General features: G+C 44.2%; 1 pseudogene; it reads right to left on the minus strand.

Moving 5' to 3' along the window:
* Window positions 1–2534: 2534 nt before the first annotated feature.
* On the minus strand, window positions 2535–2652 carry LOC124778813 (annotated as a pseudogene).
* Between the last annotated feature and the right edge of the window lie 13068 nt (window positions 2653–15720).

A 15720-nucleotide genomic window follows, 5' to 3' on the forward strand; every position in this document is an offset into this window, starting at 1 on the left:
CTTCCTTAACCTGTACAGTCCTTCCCTAACTTTCTCCAATTCAGCCTTAAGGACAGCAACTTCCCGCCCCTGTTCCACTATCAACCTGTTTCACCTATTTCCCCAGTTCTCAAATCACTACAGTCATCCTATAACACTAGCCTGTCGGTGACACAAACTAATGTTACACTCTGAGAGGATTTATAATTTTGACCGTGCGTGTATGTCTAACGGATAAAGGTATCGGACATGAAAAAATGAACGGTCGCCAGCCCAATTAGACACATGAATTTGGAAATATACGTTTAAGAAAATTAAATATTAGTTATTGAAGTTACTTTCATTAATATTTCCCTTTGAATAGTACACAAGATACAAACGGACACAGGGCACTCTGAGCTGTGTGTAGCAGCAGTCACCAATACTGCACCAATACTAGTAACCATAGAAAGCAAAATTTGTACCAAACTCAGACTAATAAGAGCTACACTCAAGATTGTTACTTGGATCAGAACTGAAATGTTACTGCAAGAAGTGCAGAACTTAAAATAGGCCAGGAGGGGGTTCTGACTTAACTGATATATAAATGCCACAAACAAAAATAAATAGTACCACAATTACACTGATTTTACTCCCATTTACAGAAATGTATCAGATTTCCTTATCTTTCTAATATGAGAAAAATATGATGGGGACCCATAAACTGATATTCCATCACTAGTCAAACTCTATGATTATTTCAGTAGCAAAATTCAGTTCAACTAAATTTAATTCTTAGCTTCACTTGGAATAGTTTATGTTTTTACTTTTAAAGGCAAATTATTCAACACTGAGATCAATTAACTTAAAAAATTCGTTCATGATAGTAATCAAAGCTAAATTAAGTTTCAAATGAGTATAACTGATTTGCCTTTTTCATAACCTGTGAAGCAAGTATTTCAGACAGTAACATTTTCACAGTGTGGCACTGAATTTTTGCAAAACCCGATTCTTTGCAATAAGTTGAGAGTATTGTAGTAAAATTCTAACTAGCTTCACTTTTAATAATCCTTGCACATCTGGCAAACATAAATAACAAAAATAAGGCATTGAAACAGGATACTCGGGGATCCAGCATATATTCATGATCAGGATAAAAGTTACGGTTCTAAACACAAGTTTGTAGCACTTGGATTATTATTAAAATCACTTACACACAATAACTGGCTCATGCTCTGATACATATTTGTATGCATGAAGTTGGTGGGGCAGTTGCGAAGTGGTGGTGGCAAGCGACATGGCGGCTAACTGTACACAACGGCACTTGATGTTTGAATGCTTTATAAAATTTCTTCTTGGCGACGGATTTTTAATGTGTTAGAGCCATTCCTTGTTGCCGAGAGTACCATGCAACAGCCAAATCCACATCAGAGGCAAAATTCCTTGCAAAGCGGTTTCCGATTGCCTCCCCTGGCACCGTCAATGTGTGCCGTGCAATGGCCAGCCACTGACTGCGTACCGTTCCCATCAAGTAGCCGCCCAATTCGATCGCCAAAACCACCTTTTACATCGCGCCGAGCCACTTCAGTTGCCGAGGGACTTCCCTACATCTTTTCCATTTTACAAGTCCCTAAGCATGAACCAGCTTCCAATATACAATGTTTTTCTTTTAAATACGCACATATTATAAAATTTCGTTATTTTAAACATGATGTAGCTTTTTTCATATATACATTACAATACTTTAAATTTCCAGTCACGAATCAATGACCTTAATCAACAAAGACTACACACTTCGTAAACACAGATTACACAGTTATATAATATAAACCTACTTCTAATCGATACAAGTGTTACAATCCCAACTGAAAAAACTATCGCACCTAACATCTTCCAATACAGGGCGTCCCAAAACTAACGATTCTCATGAAAACACTAATGTAATCAGTTGTTCTTTTACAGGTTGCTGAAATACTCTCTGTACAAGAAAGAACAGCTATCTTTTCCTGGAAACGTGGTGCTAAAACATTCCAGAAGACTCGTGACCTCTATAGTCGAAAGTATGGAAAGGTCACCAATAAGGACCATTATCAGGCTTCTTCTGAATAGATTCACACGAATAGGAAGCCTGTTTAATGAGGAACATCCTGGACGACGATCAACATCGGACGATGCAGTCCGGACCATTGAGGTGGCTACTGAAAGGAGCCCACGGTCTTCCGTTCGTTGCCTGGGTCGTAGCTTAAAGCATTCCACTATCCGGTCTCGTATTACGTTGAAAAAGATGGCGTATCACATCCAGGCAATGTATCAGGTGGAGGAGGAAATTTATGAAGCCTGCATGAATATATGTGGCGACATTTCGATGACAGTAGGAAATAAAAGCACTCCGTCTTCAGGCCACAAGTGGCCCATCGGGACCATCCGACCGCCGTGTCATCCTCAGCTGAGGATGCGGATAGGAGGGGCGTGTGGTCAACACACCGCTCTCCCAGCCGTTATGATGGTTTTCTGTGACCGGAGTCGCTCAATTGGCTCCTCAATTGGCACCACGAGGCTGAGTGCACCCCGAAAAATGACAACAGCACATAGCGCCCCAGATGGTCACCCATCCAAGTGTCGGCCACGTCCGACAGCGCTTAACTTCGGTGATCTGACGGGAACCGGTGTATCCACTGCGGCAAGGCCGTTGCTCAGGAAATAAAAGCATGTTAGTATAATCCATCTGCTCACGTGAGGCCATATTTCACACGTGGTTTTGTGAACCGTTACAACTGCCGGATATTGGCCGACAACAATCCTAATGGGGTGCAAGAATAGGAGAGAAATACCTAGAAACTGAACGTGAGGTCAGGCATGACCCAGAATTACGGGCCATTCTTTTTTGCAGAGCTATCTATGATAGGTACTACTCACCTTGGCATGCTTGAGCCTCTCTTGGAAGCGCAATGAGAGTCTAATGGAGTTCTGAATTCAGTTGTGAACCAGCAGGATGAAACTCCTCTCTGTTTTGCTCTCTTTGTTCCAGATTACCTCAACCACATGTTCCTTCGATGATATGCTGGTGGAGGTTCACTACGTATGTGGGCTCCGAGGTAACCTTATCTTACCCGCTTTAGACTTCTTTGCGTGGGGTTGTATGAGGTTCCATGTGTATACCTGTCCCGGGCGTCAGCTGTGTGATCTGACTGTGGAGGCGTTTTACAGCGTAAAACCTGATCAGCTACAAATTCCATTCCGGGCTACGGCAGAAAGGTGGTCTCTATACATCGACATGCAGTGTGGCTATGTCGAATCTTAATGATTTCTAATGCCTCATACGAGCCCTTGTTATAGAGATACATGTTTTCTGTACTAAAGATGTGTTTCATGAAAACGAATCCTTAGTTTTGGGATATTCGCGTTAGTAACTGTTCCAGTCCGATGGGAAATATTCAAGAACCGGGCGACGGAGCGTTTTGTAAGCCACTTCTTTGGTGGACGAATCACATTTCCTTCAGATTCTTTGAGTGTGGCTCAGTCTGGAACTCCATTTTCCTGCTTGCTACTTGTTTTACGTGGCTTTCACGTAAGGGGTAGTCAAATGAAAACGAGAGAGATGGGAAAAAGCCACTAAGATCCGGAATGAGATTTTCACTCTGCAGCGCTGATATGAAACTTCCTGACAGATTAAAACTGTGTGCCGGACCGAGACTCGAACTCGGGACCTTTGCCTTTCGCGGGCAAGTTTGGAAGGTAGAAGACGAGGTACTGGCAGAAGTAAAGCTGTGATGACGGGGCGTGAGTCGTGCTTGGGTAGCTCAGACGATAGAGCACTTTCCCGCGAAAGGCAAAGGTCCCGAGTTCGAGTCTCGGTCCGGCACAGTTTTAATCTGTCAAGAAGTTTCAGCCACTAAGATGTTTAATACACTATATGACCAAAAGTATCCAGACACCCCCCCCCCCCCCAAAACGTATGTTTTTCATAGTAGGTGCATTGTGCTGCCACCTACTGCCAGGTACTCCATATCAGCGACCTCAGTAGTCATTCGACATCGTGAGAGAGCAGAATGGGGCGTTCCGCGGAATTCTCGGACTTAGAACGTGGTCAGGTGACTGGGTGTCACTTGTGTGATACGTCTGTACGCGAGATTTCCGCACTCCTAAACATCGCTAGGTCCACTGTTTCCGATGTGATAGTGAAGTGGAAACGTGAAGGGACACTTACAGCACAAAAGCGTATAGGCCGGCATCGTCTGTTGATTAACTGATATCGCCGACAGTTGAAGACGGTCGTGTTGTGTACTAGGCAGACACCTATCTAGACCATCACACAGAAACTGCAGACAGCATCAGGACCCACTGCAACTACTATGGCAGTTAGGCGGGAGGTGAGAAAACTTGGATTTCATGGTCGAGCGGCTGCTCATAAGCTACAAATCACGCTGGTAAATGCCAAACGACGCCTCGCTTGGTGTAAGGAGCGTAAACATTGGCCGACTAAACAGTGGGAAAACGTTGTGTGGAGTGACGAATCACGGTACACAATGTTGCGATCCGATGGTAGGTGCTTAAAACATCAATGTAGGCCTGTGCTGTGATATTGCCACGCAAAGCAACAAGGGGTGCAAGCCGCCTCCATGAAAATCACGACCACACTATAACACTACCACCTCCGAATTTTACTGCTGGCATCACACGCGCTGGTAGATGACGTTCACCAGGCATTCGCCATACCCACAACCTACCATCGGATCGCAACATTGTGTACCGTGATTCGTCACTCCACACAACGTTTTCCCACTGTTTAGTCGGCCAATGTTTACGCTCCTTATTTTACTATTCGCACGACGTGTTTCGGGAAATAATTCCCATTTTCAAGTGCGTTTTTTGATGTGTGTTAAGCCATTTCTTTTGATGTTGTCAGTGTGTGTGAGGCTGCTTTATTTTGTTGACTTTTACTGTAATACATAAGAAACGCGATTTTTAGTTGGGTATCAATTCTTTCTGTGAGGTTAGTGGCTAAAGTTTGAGAACAATTTGTACTTACAGTTTTCTAATGGTCCATTTGTGTAGAGTCTCACACACACTTAACATCACACACAACTTGTACACTTTACACATCGAAAATATCTTATATAAACAAAACAGTTACAGAGATATTCTTACAGGTAGTTCACACAGATATCATAATCTGTGGAAGACCTATAATGTTATCTCTGTGAACTACCTGTAAGAATATCTCTGTAACTGTTTTGTTTATATAAGATATTTTCGATGTGTAAAGTGTACAAGTTGTGTCTGATGTTATGTGTGTGTGAGACTCTATGCAAATGGACCATTAGAAAACTGTAAGTACAAATTGTTCTCAAACTTTAGCCACTAACCTCACAGAAAGAATTGATACCCAACTAAAAATCGCGTTTCTTATGTATTACAGTAAAAGTCAACAAAATAAAGCAGCCTCACACACACTGACAACATCAAAAGAAATGGCTTAACACATCAAAAAACGCACTTGAAAATGGGAATTATTTCTCGAAACGCGTCGTGCGATTAGTAAAATAAAGAAAAATCGTGACTGGTAGCAGAAGATTTATTTATTTATAAACAAACCTATTGTATCTACAGTCGCAGGCTTTCAGAAACCATTTATAATGGATCAAATCAAAAAATGACTGAAAGTTTTACGATATATTTCTAAGATCCGGATCCTGAACAACCTTGAAAGTTTTGTTGGTATCTTTATCCGTTTCCGAGGTACAGAGGTTCGAAGTTACCCTACTTCTAAACGTGAAGTACGCACGTAAAAATTGGTATGAGGCGAAAACGAAGTTGATAAATTGACGTAGAAATATGCTGCGAAGTGTCCCCGTTATAATCAGAGAGGCACTGGAAATCCTATGTTATTGTTGTACTGAACCACATGCAAAATTTCTGAGGCGTAAAATTACATAGTTCTACATTATTCCAATCACACATTACTGACCTATCAAAATTTTACTGAGTCATTCTTTTCGTATGAGTAACATGCCGTGTTGTGATACGGAAAGGAAGGGAACCAGCGGGAAAGTGCTCCTACCCGAGCACAAAAATAGCGAATATGCTCCTGTTTATTGGAAAAAGTGGAGTACTGGCTGCCTTATTCTACCTTCATCACTTTCAAAATTTTTCCCAAAAAGTTCAGCATGCGAACATTTTCGCGCTTTTATATCTAGAGAGAGAGGGTACGGTGGAAGTAAAAAAGTGACGGAAAAGTAATAAGTATTGAAAGATAGTGGGCAATGGTTGTGTTATAGAAAGACCGAAGGAGACAATGGCAGTGTGGGAGAAAGAGAAGGATTTAGTGGCAGTGGAACTTTGTTCACAGTGACAGAACAAGGCTAGGAAAGGAGTGCCAGTGGGAGAGGATTGGGGAGAAGTAAGAAGTGGGTGAGAGACAGTGATAATGAGAGTGAAAGGTGGTTACACTGAGCCACTGCGCCAGAGATTGCGCCAAAGAGTACTATTAAGCCGCCTCCACAGTGCGTGTTGAGAGCTCGTAGTAGTCTGTGCCTGTTAAGAACTCGTAGAAGTCAGTGCTTGTCGAGAGCTCGTAGCAGTGAGTGCTTGTCGAGAGCTCGTAGAAGACAGTTCGTGTTAAGATGTGCTAGTGGGCAAGGCTTGTCGAGATGTTGTAGTAAAGAGTGTTGTTCCATGTTTTATGTAGTTGTTTGAGTGGAGGCGGCTTAATAGTACTCTTTGGCGCAATCTCTGGCGCAGTGGCTCAGTGTAGCCACCTTTCATATGCCCCTCCTCCACAGGCCAGAATTTGATGGTATTTTTGCCAGCATTGGTGGTGAAAATACCACCAAATTCGTCCACAAAAATACAGACAAAACAAAAGATAATATTAATACCTAAATATCACATAATTAGTTAAAATTTTGGCTTTGCACTGACCTTACAGTAACCTAATATATAAAATACAGTAGGCAATACAAATTCTTTTCATACATGTGGCTTTACATAATAGTTTACACAATACATTAAAAAAATCAGTTTATACAAATGTTCACATAAAATGCTTTCAATGATTAGTTTATACAAAAAAAAGGACACCAACAGGTAACATCTTTTCAGTAAAAGCAGTCCATCAGTGGCACCCAGTAAAGTTTAGCAGGTACACCCAGCAACAAGTCACATTAGCTCAGTAGAAGCAATCCATCAGAGGCACCCAGCAATGTTGAGTAGGTGCAGACAGCAACAAGTGACTTCATTTCAGTAGAAACAGTTCATCAGTTGCACCCAGCAATGTTGAGCAGGTGCAGACACCAACAAGTGACATCATTTCAGTAGAAGCAGTCCATCAGTTGCACCCAGCAATGTTGAGCAGGTGCAGACACCAACAAGTGACATCATTTCAGTAGAAGCAGTCCATCAGTGGCACCCAGCATTGTGGAACAGGTGCAGACAGCATCAGGTGACATCATTTCAGTAGAAGCAGTCCATCAATGGCACCCAGTAAAGTTTAGCAGGTACACCCAGCAACAAGTCACATTAGTTCAGTATAATCAATCCATCAGAGGCACCCAGCAATGTTGAGTAGGTGCAGACAGCAACAAGTGACTTCATTTCAGTAGAAACAGTTCATCAGTTGCACGCAGCAATGTTGAGCAGGTGCAGACACCAACAAGTGACATCATTTCAGTAGAAGCAGTCCATCAGTTGCACCCAGCAATGTTGAGCAGGTGCAGACACCAACAAGTGACATCATTTCAGCAGAAGCATTTCCATCTATGGCACCCAGTAAAGTTGAAGAGGTACACACAGCAACAAGTCACATTAGTTCAATAGAAGCAGTCCATCAGTTGCACCCAGCAATGTTGAGCAGGTGCAGACACCGACAAGTGACATCATTTCAGCAGAAACAGTCCATCAGTTGCACCCAGCAATGTTGAGCAGGTGCAGACAGCAGTCCATGATATTCATTATCACCGATCACTCAGTTCAAGCATGAACAATAGTTTGAATGCACATACTAATCACACTGTTCATCAGCAGAAATTAAACATGTCCTAGTGACACCAAAGAAAAGGCACAAGTAACAGTCCATAATATTCACGATCACTGATCAGACAGTTCAGGCATGAACAATAGTTTGAATGCACATACAAATGCTTTTACAATGCTCTTACACTAAACATACAAATTCTAATAAACACAAATATGACATCAGATAATTGTCATATTAACTGTCACAAATACTCAAATATCAGTAAACCTATAATATTTATGGGTGTCAGTACAAGCCACTACAAACAAATAAAATAATATTTACGAGATAGGTCGGTAGGATTAGGAAAGGAACAACTGCATAAAACATGGAACAACACTCTTTACTACAACATCTCGACAAGCCTTGCCCACTAGCACATCTTAACACGAACTGTCTTCTACGAGCTCTCGACAAGCACTCACTGCTACGAGCTCTCGACAAGCACTGACTTCTACGAGTTCTTAACAGGCACAGACTACTACGAGCTCTCAAAACGCACTGTGGAGGCGGCTTAATAGTACTCTTTGGCGCAATCTCTGGCGCAGTGGCTCAGTGTAGCCACCTTTCAAGAGACGGAGCCTAGAACAGTGATAACGAGTAAGAGAGGGATAATGACAGTGAGAAGAGGCAGCAACAGTAGGAAGGAAAGAATGAGATATGAGCAGTAAGAGACGGCAAGAGGGAGAAAGTAATAGTGAGGGGACAAAACGAAGGAGACTGTGGATGTGAGACGGGAGACAGTGACAGAGAGACACAAAGAGATAATGAGTTGGTGTGAATGAGTATGTGAGAATGATCAAGTGGGAGTGGACGGGTACGAGCGACTTACAGCAATGGATAAGTAGGTTTGAATGAGTTACAGTTAGGGCAGCTTGTGAGAGTGAGAGGTGTTGAGTTGTATGTTATACTACTGCCCATTAAAATTGCTACACCAAGAAGAAATGCAGATGATAAACTGGTATTCATTGGACAAATATATTATACTAGAACTGACATGTGATTGCATTTTCACGCAGTTTGGGTGCATAGATCCTGAGAAATCAGTACCCAGAACAAACAAATCTGGGCGTAATAACGGCCTTGATACGCCTGGGCATTGAGTCAAACAGAACTTGGATGGCGTGTACAGGTACAGCTGCCCATGCAGCTTCAACACGATACCACAGTTCATCAAGAGTAGTGACTGGCGTATTCTGACGAGCCTGTTGCTCGGCCACCATTGACCAGACGTTTTCAATTGGTGAGAGATCTGGAGAATGTGCTGGCCAGGGCAGCAGTCGAACATTTTCTGTATCCAGAAAGGCCCGTACAGGACCTGCAACATGCGGTCGTGCATTATCCTGCTGAAAAGTAGGGTTTCGCAGGGATCGAATGGGGGGTAGAGCCACGGGTCGTAACACATCTGAAATGTAACGTCCACTGTTCAAAGTGCCGTCAATGCGAACAAGAGGTACCCGAGACGTGTAACCAATGGCACCCTATACCATCGCGCCGGGTGATACACCAGTATGGCGATGACGAATACACCCTTCCAATGTGCGTTCACCGCGTGTCGCCAAACAGGGATGCGAGCATCATGATTCTGTAAACAGAACCTGGATTCAGCCGAAAAATGACGTTTTGCCATTCGTTGACCCAGGTTCGTCGTTGAGTACACCTGTCTGTGATGCAGCGTCAAGGGAAACCGCAGCCATGGTCTCCGAGCTGATAGTCAATGCTGCTGCAAACGTCGTCGAACTGTTCGTGCAGATGGTTGTTGTCTTGCAAACGTCCCCATCTGATGACTGAGGGATCGAGACGTGGCTGCACGATCCGTTACAGCCTTGCTGATAAGATGCCTGTCATCTCGACTGCTAGTGATAGGAGGCCGTTGGGATCCAGCACGGCGTTCCGTACTACCCTCCTCAACCCACCGATTCCATATTCTGCTAACAGTCATTGGATCTCGACCAACGCGAGCAGCAATGTCGCGATGCGATAAACCGCAATCGCGATAGGCTACAGTACGACCTTAACCAAAGTCGGAAACGTGATGGTACGCATTTCTCCTCCTTACACGAGGCATCACAACAACGTTTCACCAGGCAGCGCCGGTCAACTGCTGTTTGTGTATGAGAAATCGGGTGGAAACTTTGCTCATGTCAGCACGTTGTAGGTGTCACCACCGGCGGCAACCTTGTGTGAATGCTCTGGAAAGCTAATCATTTGCATATCACAGCATCTTCTTCCTATCGGTTAAATTTCGCGTCTATAGCACATCATCTTCGTGGCGTAGCAATTTTAATGGCCAGTAGTGTAAAAGGAGTGCAAATATGTTCAAATGCCAAAATGTTTGGTAAAATTTGTAAAGTTGCTGAGGGAGGTAAAATAAGGCAACTTGTACTCACTTTTCAGACAGAGATTTTAATAAACAGGAGCATATTCCTTTTTTTTTCTTTTTTTTTAGCTCCGATAGGAACACTTTTGCGCTGGTGGAATAAATACCGCAAGAGGAATAGAAACAGTACTCGCCGCATTTGCCTGAACGTGTGAGATTTAAGCGCCCACCTTGGCATTTGTCCACTGCGTGACATCTGGACAATAAGTCATGAACAGTGCTCAAGAACCGGACCTTCAGGATCGTGTAACCACACCTCTCTCAGATACAACCTGCGTTATTCGCAGCACCTCTGCCGATCAGTCCGTATCTCGGCGCCCGTTGGATTCTTCGCTCCGCATGGGCGGTCGCAACTGGTGAGGTCCAGATCGAGTGACACCCGCGCCCGAGACCCAGAAATCGGTTTACGTGCGCAGCGCCGGATCAAGGCCGACCTCCCCGTTAAGATTCTGGCCGACCTCTGATGCGCTTTTTCTCGCTACAACCTTGCGTGCGTCACAGGGGACGCTGCGCGGTCCCGCGCGGTGACGTCCTCTACAGAGACAGTCCTTGTGATAATACTGCATTCGTGCAGTTACTCCTCGTACTTAAGCATAATTACGGTAGAGAAGGCCGGAGGTACTTGTCTTACGAGGTAATATGGCATAGAACTCTTCCCCTGCTATAGCCATTAGCACGTCCAGGATGGAAATCCGGCTGTGTGACCCTGGAACATGCTCAGGATCCCCTGAGTATACGGTATTTACGAGTAGACTCCAACTGGAAGGTAGGAGAAATGGTCCTCCTCAAGGTGAAACGTCGTTCCTTAAGTACTAAACAAGGGAGATACACTAAAATACTTTATGTAACATGTACCTGTTGAGCTAAGGGACGTACGGGGCTGGCAAAAATGTGGAGCCGCCACAAACACAGCACATCACCATAGCCTGTAACCCCGCCATGTTTCACTTTTTGGACGTAAACGCGGCCAGAAGTTGTAAAGAGTATGAAACAAGTCCAGGTTTCGTGGCTTCGGCACCACGTTTTCCTGTTAGGTGCACTTGCATCACTGGTGAGTGGTTTTGTAATTTCAGTTCGTCTTGCTTTCAAAACATCTTCCAGTCGTCTCGGGATGGGTAAATACTGGTCCTGTTTAGTTTCCTACCATTGTGTGTATTGTGTGATGAACTGGGGACCTAGAAACGATGGAGAGGCTTCGTCATGCCGTAGCCCTCAGTGGTTCACAACCCCACAAAAGGCCACAGCAGTCCACCCACACTGAACCCAGGGTTATTGTGCGGTTAGGCTCCCAGTGGACCTGCCTGGGAACGCCTCATACCAGACGAGTGTAGCCCCAAATGTTTGCGTGGTAGAGTAATTATGGTGTACGCGTACGTGGATACATTGTTTACGCAGCAATCACCGACATAGTGTAGCTGAGGCGGACTAGAACCAGCCCGCATTCGCCGAGGTAGATGGAAAACCGCCTTCAAAACCATCTACAGACTGGCCGGCTCACCGGACCTCGACACTAACCCGCCGGGCGGATTCGTGTTGCAGACCGCGTGGCTAGCCGGGTGGATCTTCGTACCGTTCTTCCTACCTAACAGACCCTTCCCCCTCTTCCATTACTCAGGCATGCACCATACTGACCTAACTAATCCAGTTAAACCTACTGGCCCCTCTTTTCACACTCATGCACTCACTGATCTGAACCCAACTCCAATATCGCCTTTTTGTTGATTTTTATTCGTATTTGTATTTTCACTGTGATCTCATCCCATTTATTTTGTTGTCGTCTCTTGTTTCTCTATACTCACACAGGTTTCATCTTTCTCAACCAAACTTCATCGATTTTATCTCAATTGTGGTTTTTGTAATATTCTCATGTATATTTACGTAATTTTAAATTTTTTTGCACTATAGATGCTTGCGCTTCCCACGTGCTTCAGTACAGAAAATTTTTGCTATCCTTATCCAGAACCCAGTTCTACATACTGTTCATGCATTGTTGCATTGCTTATGGAACCCCTCAAATGGCATGACCATCAAATTATCCATCACTGGCTGCAATCCCTTCTTCCACAATGACCTCTGTGTGTGCAGTCAATCCATAGCTGTCATCAACCTACTTCTGCAAAACTGTACAAATCAGGCCGAGACCACGTTGCACTAATTCCGCTCCATCCATAAAATTATTTTGTTGTCATCTCTTATTTCTCTGTACTTACACAGATTCCATAATAATAATAATAATAATAAATAGTCGCGAGTTCAGATAACTTTGATGGAGGCGGATACAGATCACGCACCGTCCTCTCCAAATTAGATCAAGAAGGCTGATTAATACTGAGACCTGGTAACTGTGGTGGCCAGTATAAATGCTACAATTCATCCTCGTTCTCACATAACCACTCTTTGACGATGCGAGCTATGTGAGTAGGGGCCCTGTAGTCTTACAACACAGCTTCACCATTAAGAAACATACATGGACATTTGGGTGGACCTTATCATTCAGAATGGTCACATAATCTTCGGCAGGAATGGTGCTTTGGTTAGTAAACATGAAGCCCATGGAATAGCACAATATGGCTGCCAAGATCGTCACAGAAACCCTGCCATGTTTCACTCTTTCGACGTAAATTCGGTCGGAAGGTGGAAACAGTATGAAACAAGACTCATCTGACCAAATGACATCCTCCCATTGCTCCACAGTTTTGTGGCTTCAACACCACGTTTTCCTGTTACGGCCCGCATCTCGTGGTCGTGCGGTAGCGTTCTCGCTTCCCACGCCCGGGTTCCCGGGTTCGATTCCCGGCGGGGTCAGGGATTTTCTCTGCCTCGTGATGGCTGGGTGTTGTGTGATGTCCTTAGGTTAGTTAGGTTTAAGTAGTTCTAAGTTCTAGGGGACTGATGACCTAAGATGTTAAGTCCCATAGTGCTCAGAGCCATTTGAACCATTTTTTTTTTCCTGTTACGGACATTTTCATCACTGATGGGTGCCTTTGTAATTCCAGCTCGCGCTGCAACTCCCTGCTTATGGATCTCCCTTCGTATTGATTTGACTCTGACAGAGTTCGCGAGTACGATATTCACTTCTGCATTGACTTTTGCAGCTACCCGCCAGGGTCGCCGAGAGCGCTAACGCGCTGCTTCCTGGACTCGAGTAGGCGCGCCGGCCCCGGATCGAATACGCACAGCGGATTAACGACGAGGGCTGGTGTGCTGGCCAGCCTGGATGTGGTTTTTAGGCGGTTTTTCACATCCCGCTAGGTGAATACTGGGCTGATCCCCACGTTCCGCCTCAGTTGCACGACTCGCAGACATCTGAACATGTTCGCACTATTCTATGAATTACACTAGACGCAGACAGCAGGGGTACACTCATTCCGTCCCAGGGGGGTACGGGGTGGCGGCAGGAAGGGCATCCGGCCACCCCTTTCCGTTCCTAACATAGCTGACCCTGCATCAGCGCGGGACATGGCACCAGTGAAAGAAAGAAAGATTGACTTTTGCAGCTGTCGTCCTCATATTTTTCGTCACAATACTCTTCAAACTCCATCCATCACGATCATTCAACACAGACTTTCGTCCACGTAGTGACTTGGCGAATGATGTTTTTCCGCTTTCCCTGAAAGTGGCATAAATCTTGGATACGGTGCCTCTTTCACTCCAAACACTTTGGCTATCTTCGTTGTGGAGGCATTCACCATACCAGCACCAACAATTTACTCATGTTCGAATTCACTTAGTTCCAACATAATGCTCTAACAGCTCCACTGTACTGACCATGAGTGACACTTGTAACTCACTGAGGACATTGCTTGGATGCAGTTCCTTGTCAAATAAGACAACCTAAAAGCTTGGCTAGCATCTGAATTCGTGTTCAAGCAAGCATTTGTAGCGATGTTTGTGTATTTTTTTCCAACTCTCTGTTGGTCGGTCCAAGAAACACTGGAGCTAATGAGTTGAAGCCGGAGTAGTTTCCTCGTACCTGCTCTATGAATGTAGGTAATGATGATACTTATTAATTAAGCACGTTCGGGTTAGGTGTTAGAAGTATGCGTATGAGAGGTGTCAACGCAAGAGGGTTCAAATGGTTCAAATGGCTCTGAGCACTATGGGACTTAACATGTGAGGTCATCAGTCCCCTAGAACTTAGAACTACTTAAACCTAACTAACCTAAGGACATCACACACACCCACGCACGAGGTAGAATTCGAACCCGCGACCGTAGCGGTCGCGCGGTTCCAGACTGTAGCGCCTAGAACCGCTCGGCCATCCCGGCCGGCCAACGCAAGAGGGGGTGAGGAAGTGTTTAAGGATGGCAAAAGCAGATGGTGATGAGATGATAAGCTCACACGCAGTGTGAACACATTCTGTGACCGGTGGAGTACTGTGTTTTGTCGGTTAAAGACGACATATGTAATTATTAGTTGGTTTCATGTTCCATTGAGCATTTGTACCATTAATCGTAATGAAATACAGGAAATGTATTTGCAGTTGCGAATATGAACAACCATCAGCTGTATAATGTAATGACGACAGTGAAAATTTGTGCTGGACCGGGACTCGAACCCAGATTTCCCGTTTATCGCAGCCGGTCGCCTTGCCTTTATTTTTCCCCTTCTACATTGTTCGTTGAATTCGTTCGGGGCGGACGTCCGATGACAACCGTTCAGCTTCTTCGTTGATCCGTTCATATAGGTTTTTCATTACATAGGGTAGCTAACCCTCTGGCCGAACATGCTGAGCTACCGTGCCGGCGCCTTTAGGCTATCCAAGCACTTTCGTCTGTCGTTAGCCACGTGTCCACAACCTGTACTCGCACATCCATTATGTATATTCCCGTACATGGGAGACAGTTTACATTTGCATCGTAATTCGAATAAAACGGACGCTCCAATATCGTATAATCTTAATGCTGTGGAACGAGTTATTTTACTCGTACATTCGAATTACACATTAATTTGTAAACATGGCTACATTCTGACCATTTACAACGTTCTTTTAAATACAGATTTCGATTAGTTATTACTACTCACTACCTGTTCGCACATTACAAAAATTGAGATTCGAACAGGAGGAGGTGTCAAGGAGAAATTATTTCAATTTGTTTCGAAGTTTAACCTTGCTGTGTGTCAGACATTTTATATCTCAGAGTAAGTTATAAAAAAGTTTGGTTGCACCATGTTGCACCACTTTTTGTGCTAGTCATCTTTAATGTACACTAATTTATCACATTTTTCTTCTGATATGGTAGTTATGCACATCATTGTTCCTTTTTAACTGTAATGGTCTATTTATTACAAAAGTTATGAGGGAATATATGTACTCTGAAGCAGTAGTCAAAGCATCTGATTCCTTAAAGATGTATCTACAAAATGA

This window comes from Schistocerca piceifrons, chromosome 2, assembly GCF_021461385.2.
Source record: "Schistocerca piceifrons isolate TAMUIC-IGC-003096 chromosome 2, iqSchPice1.1, whole genome shotgun sequence".
NCBI classification, from domain to species: Eukaryota; Metazoa; Arthropoda; class Insecta; order Orthoptera; family Acrididae; genus Schistocerca; species Schistocerca piceifrons.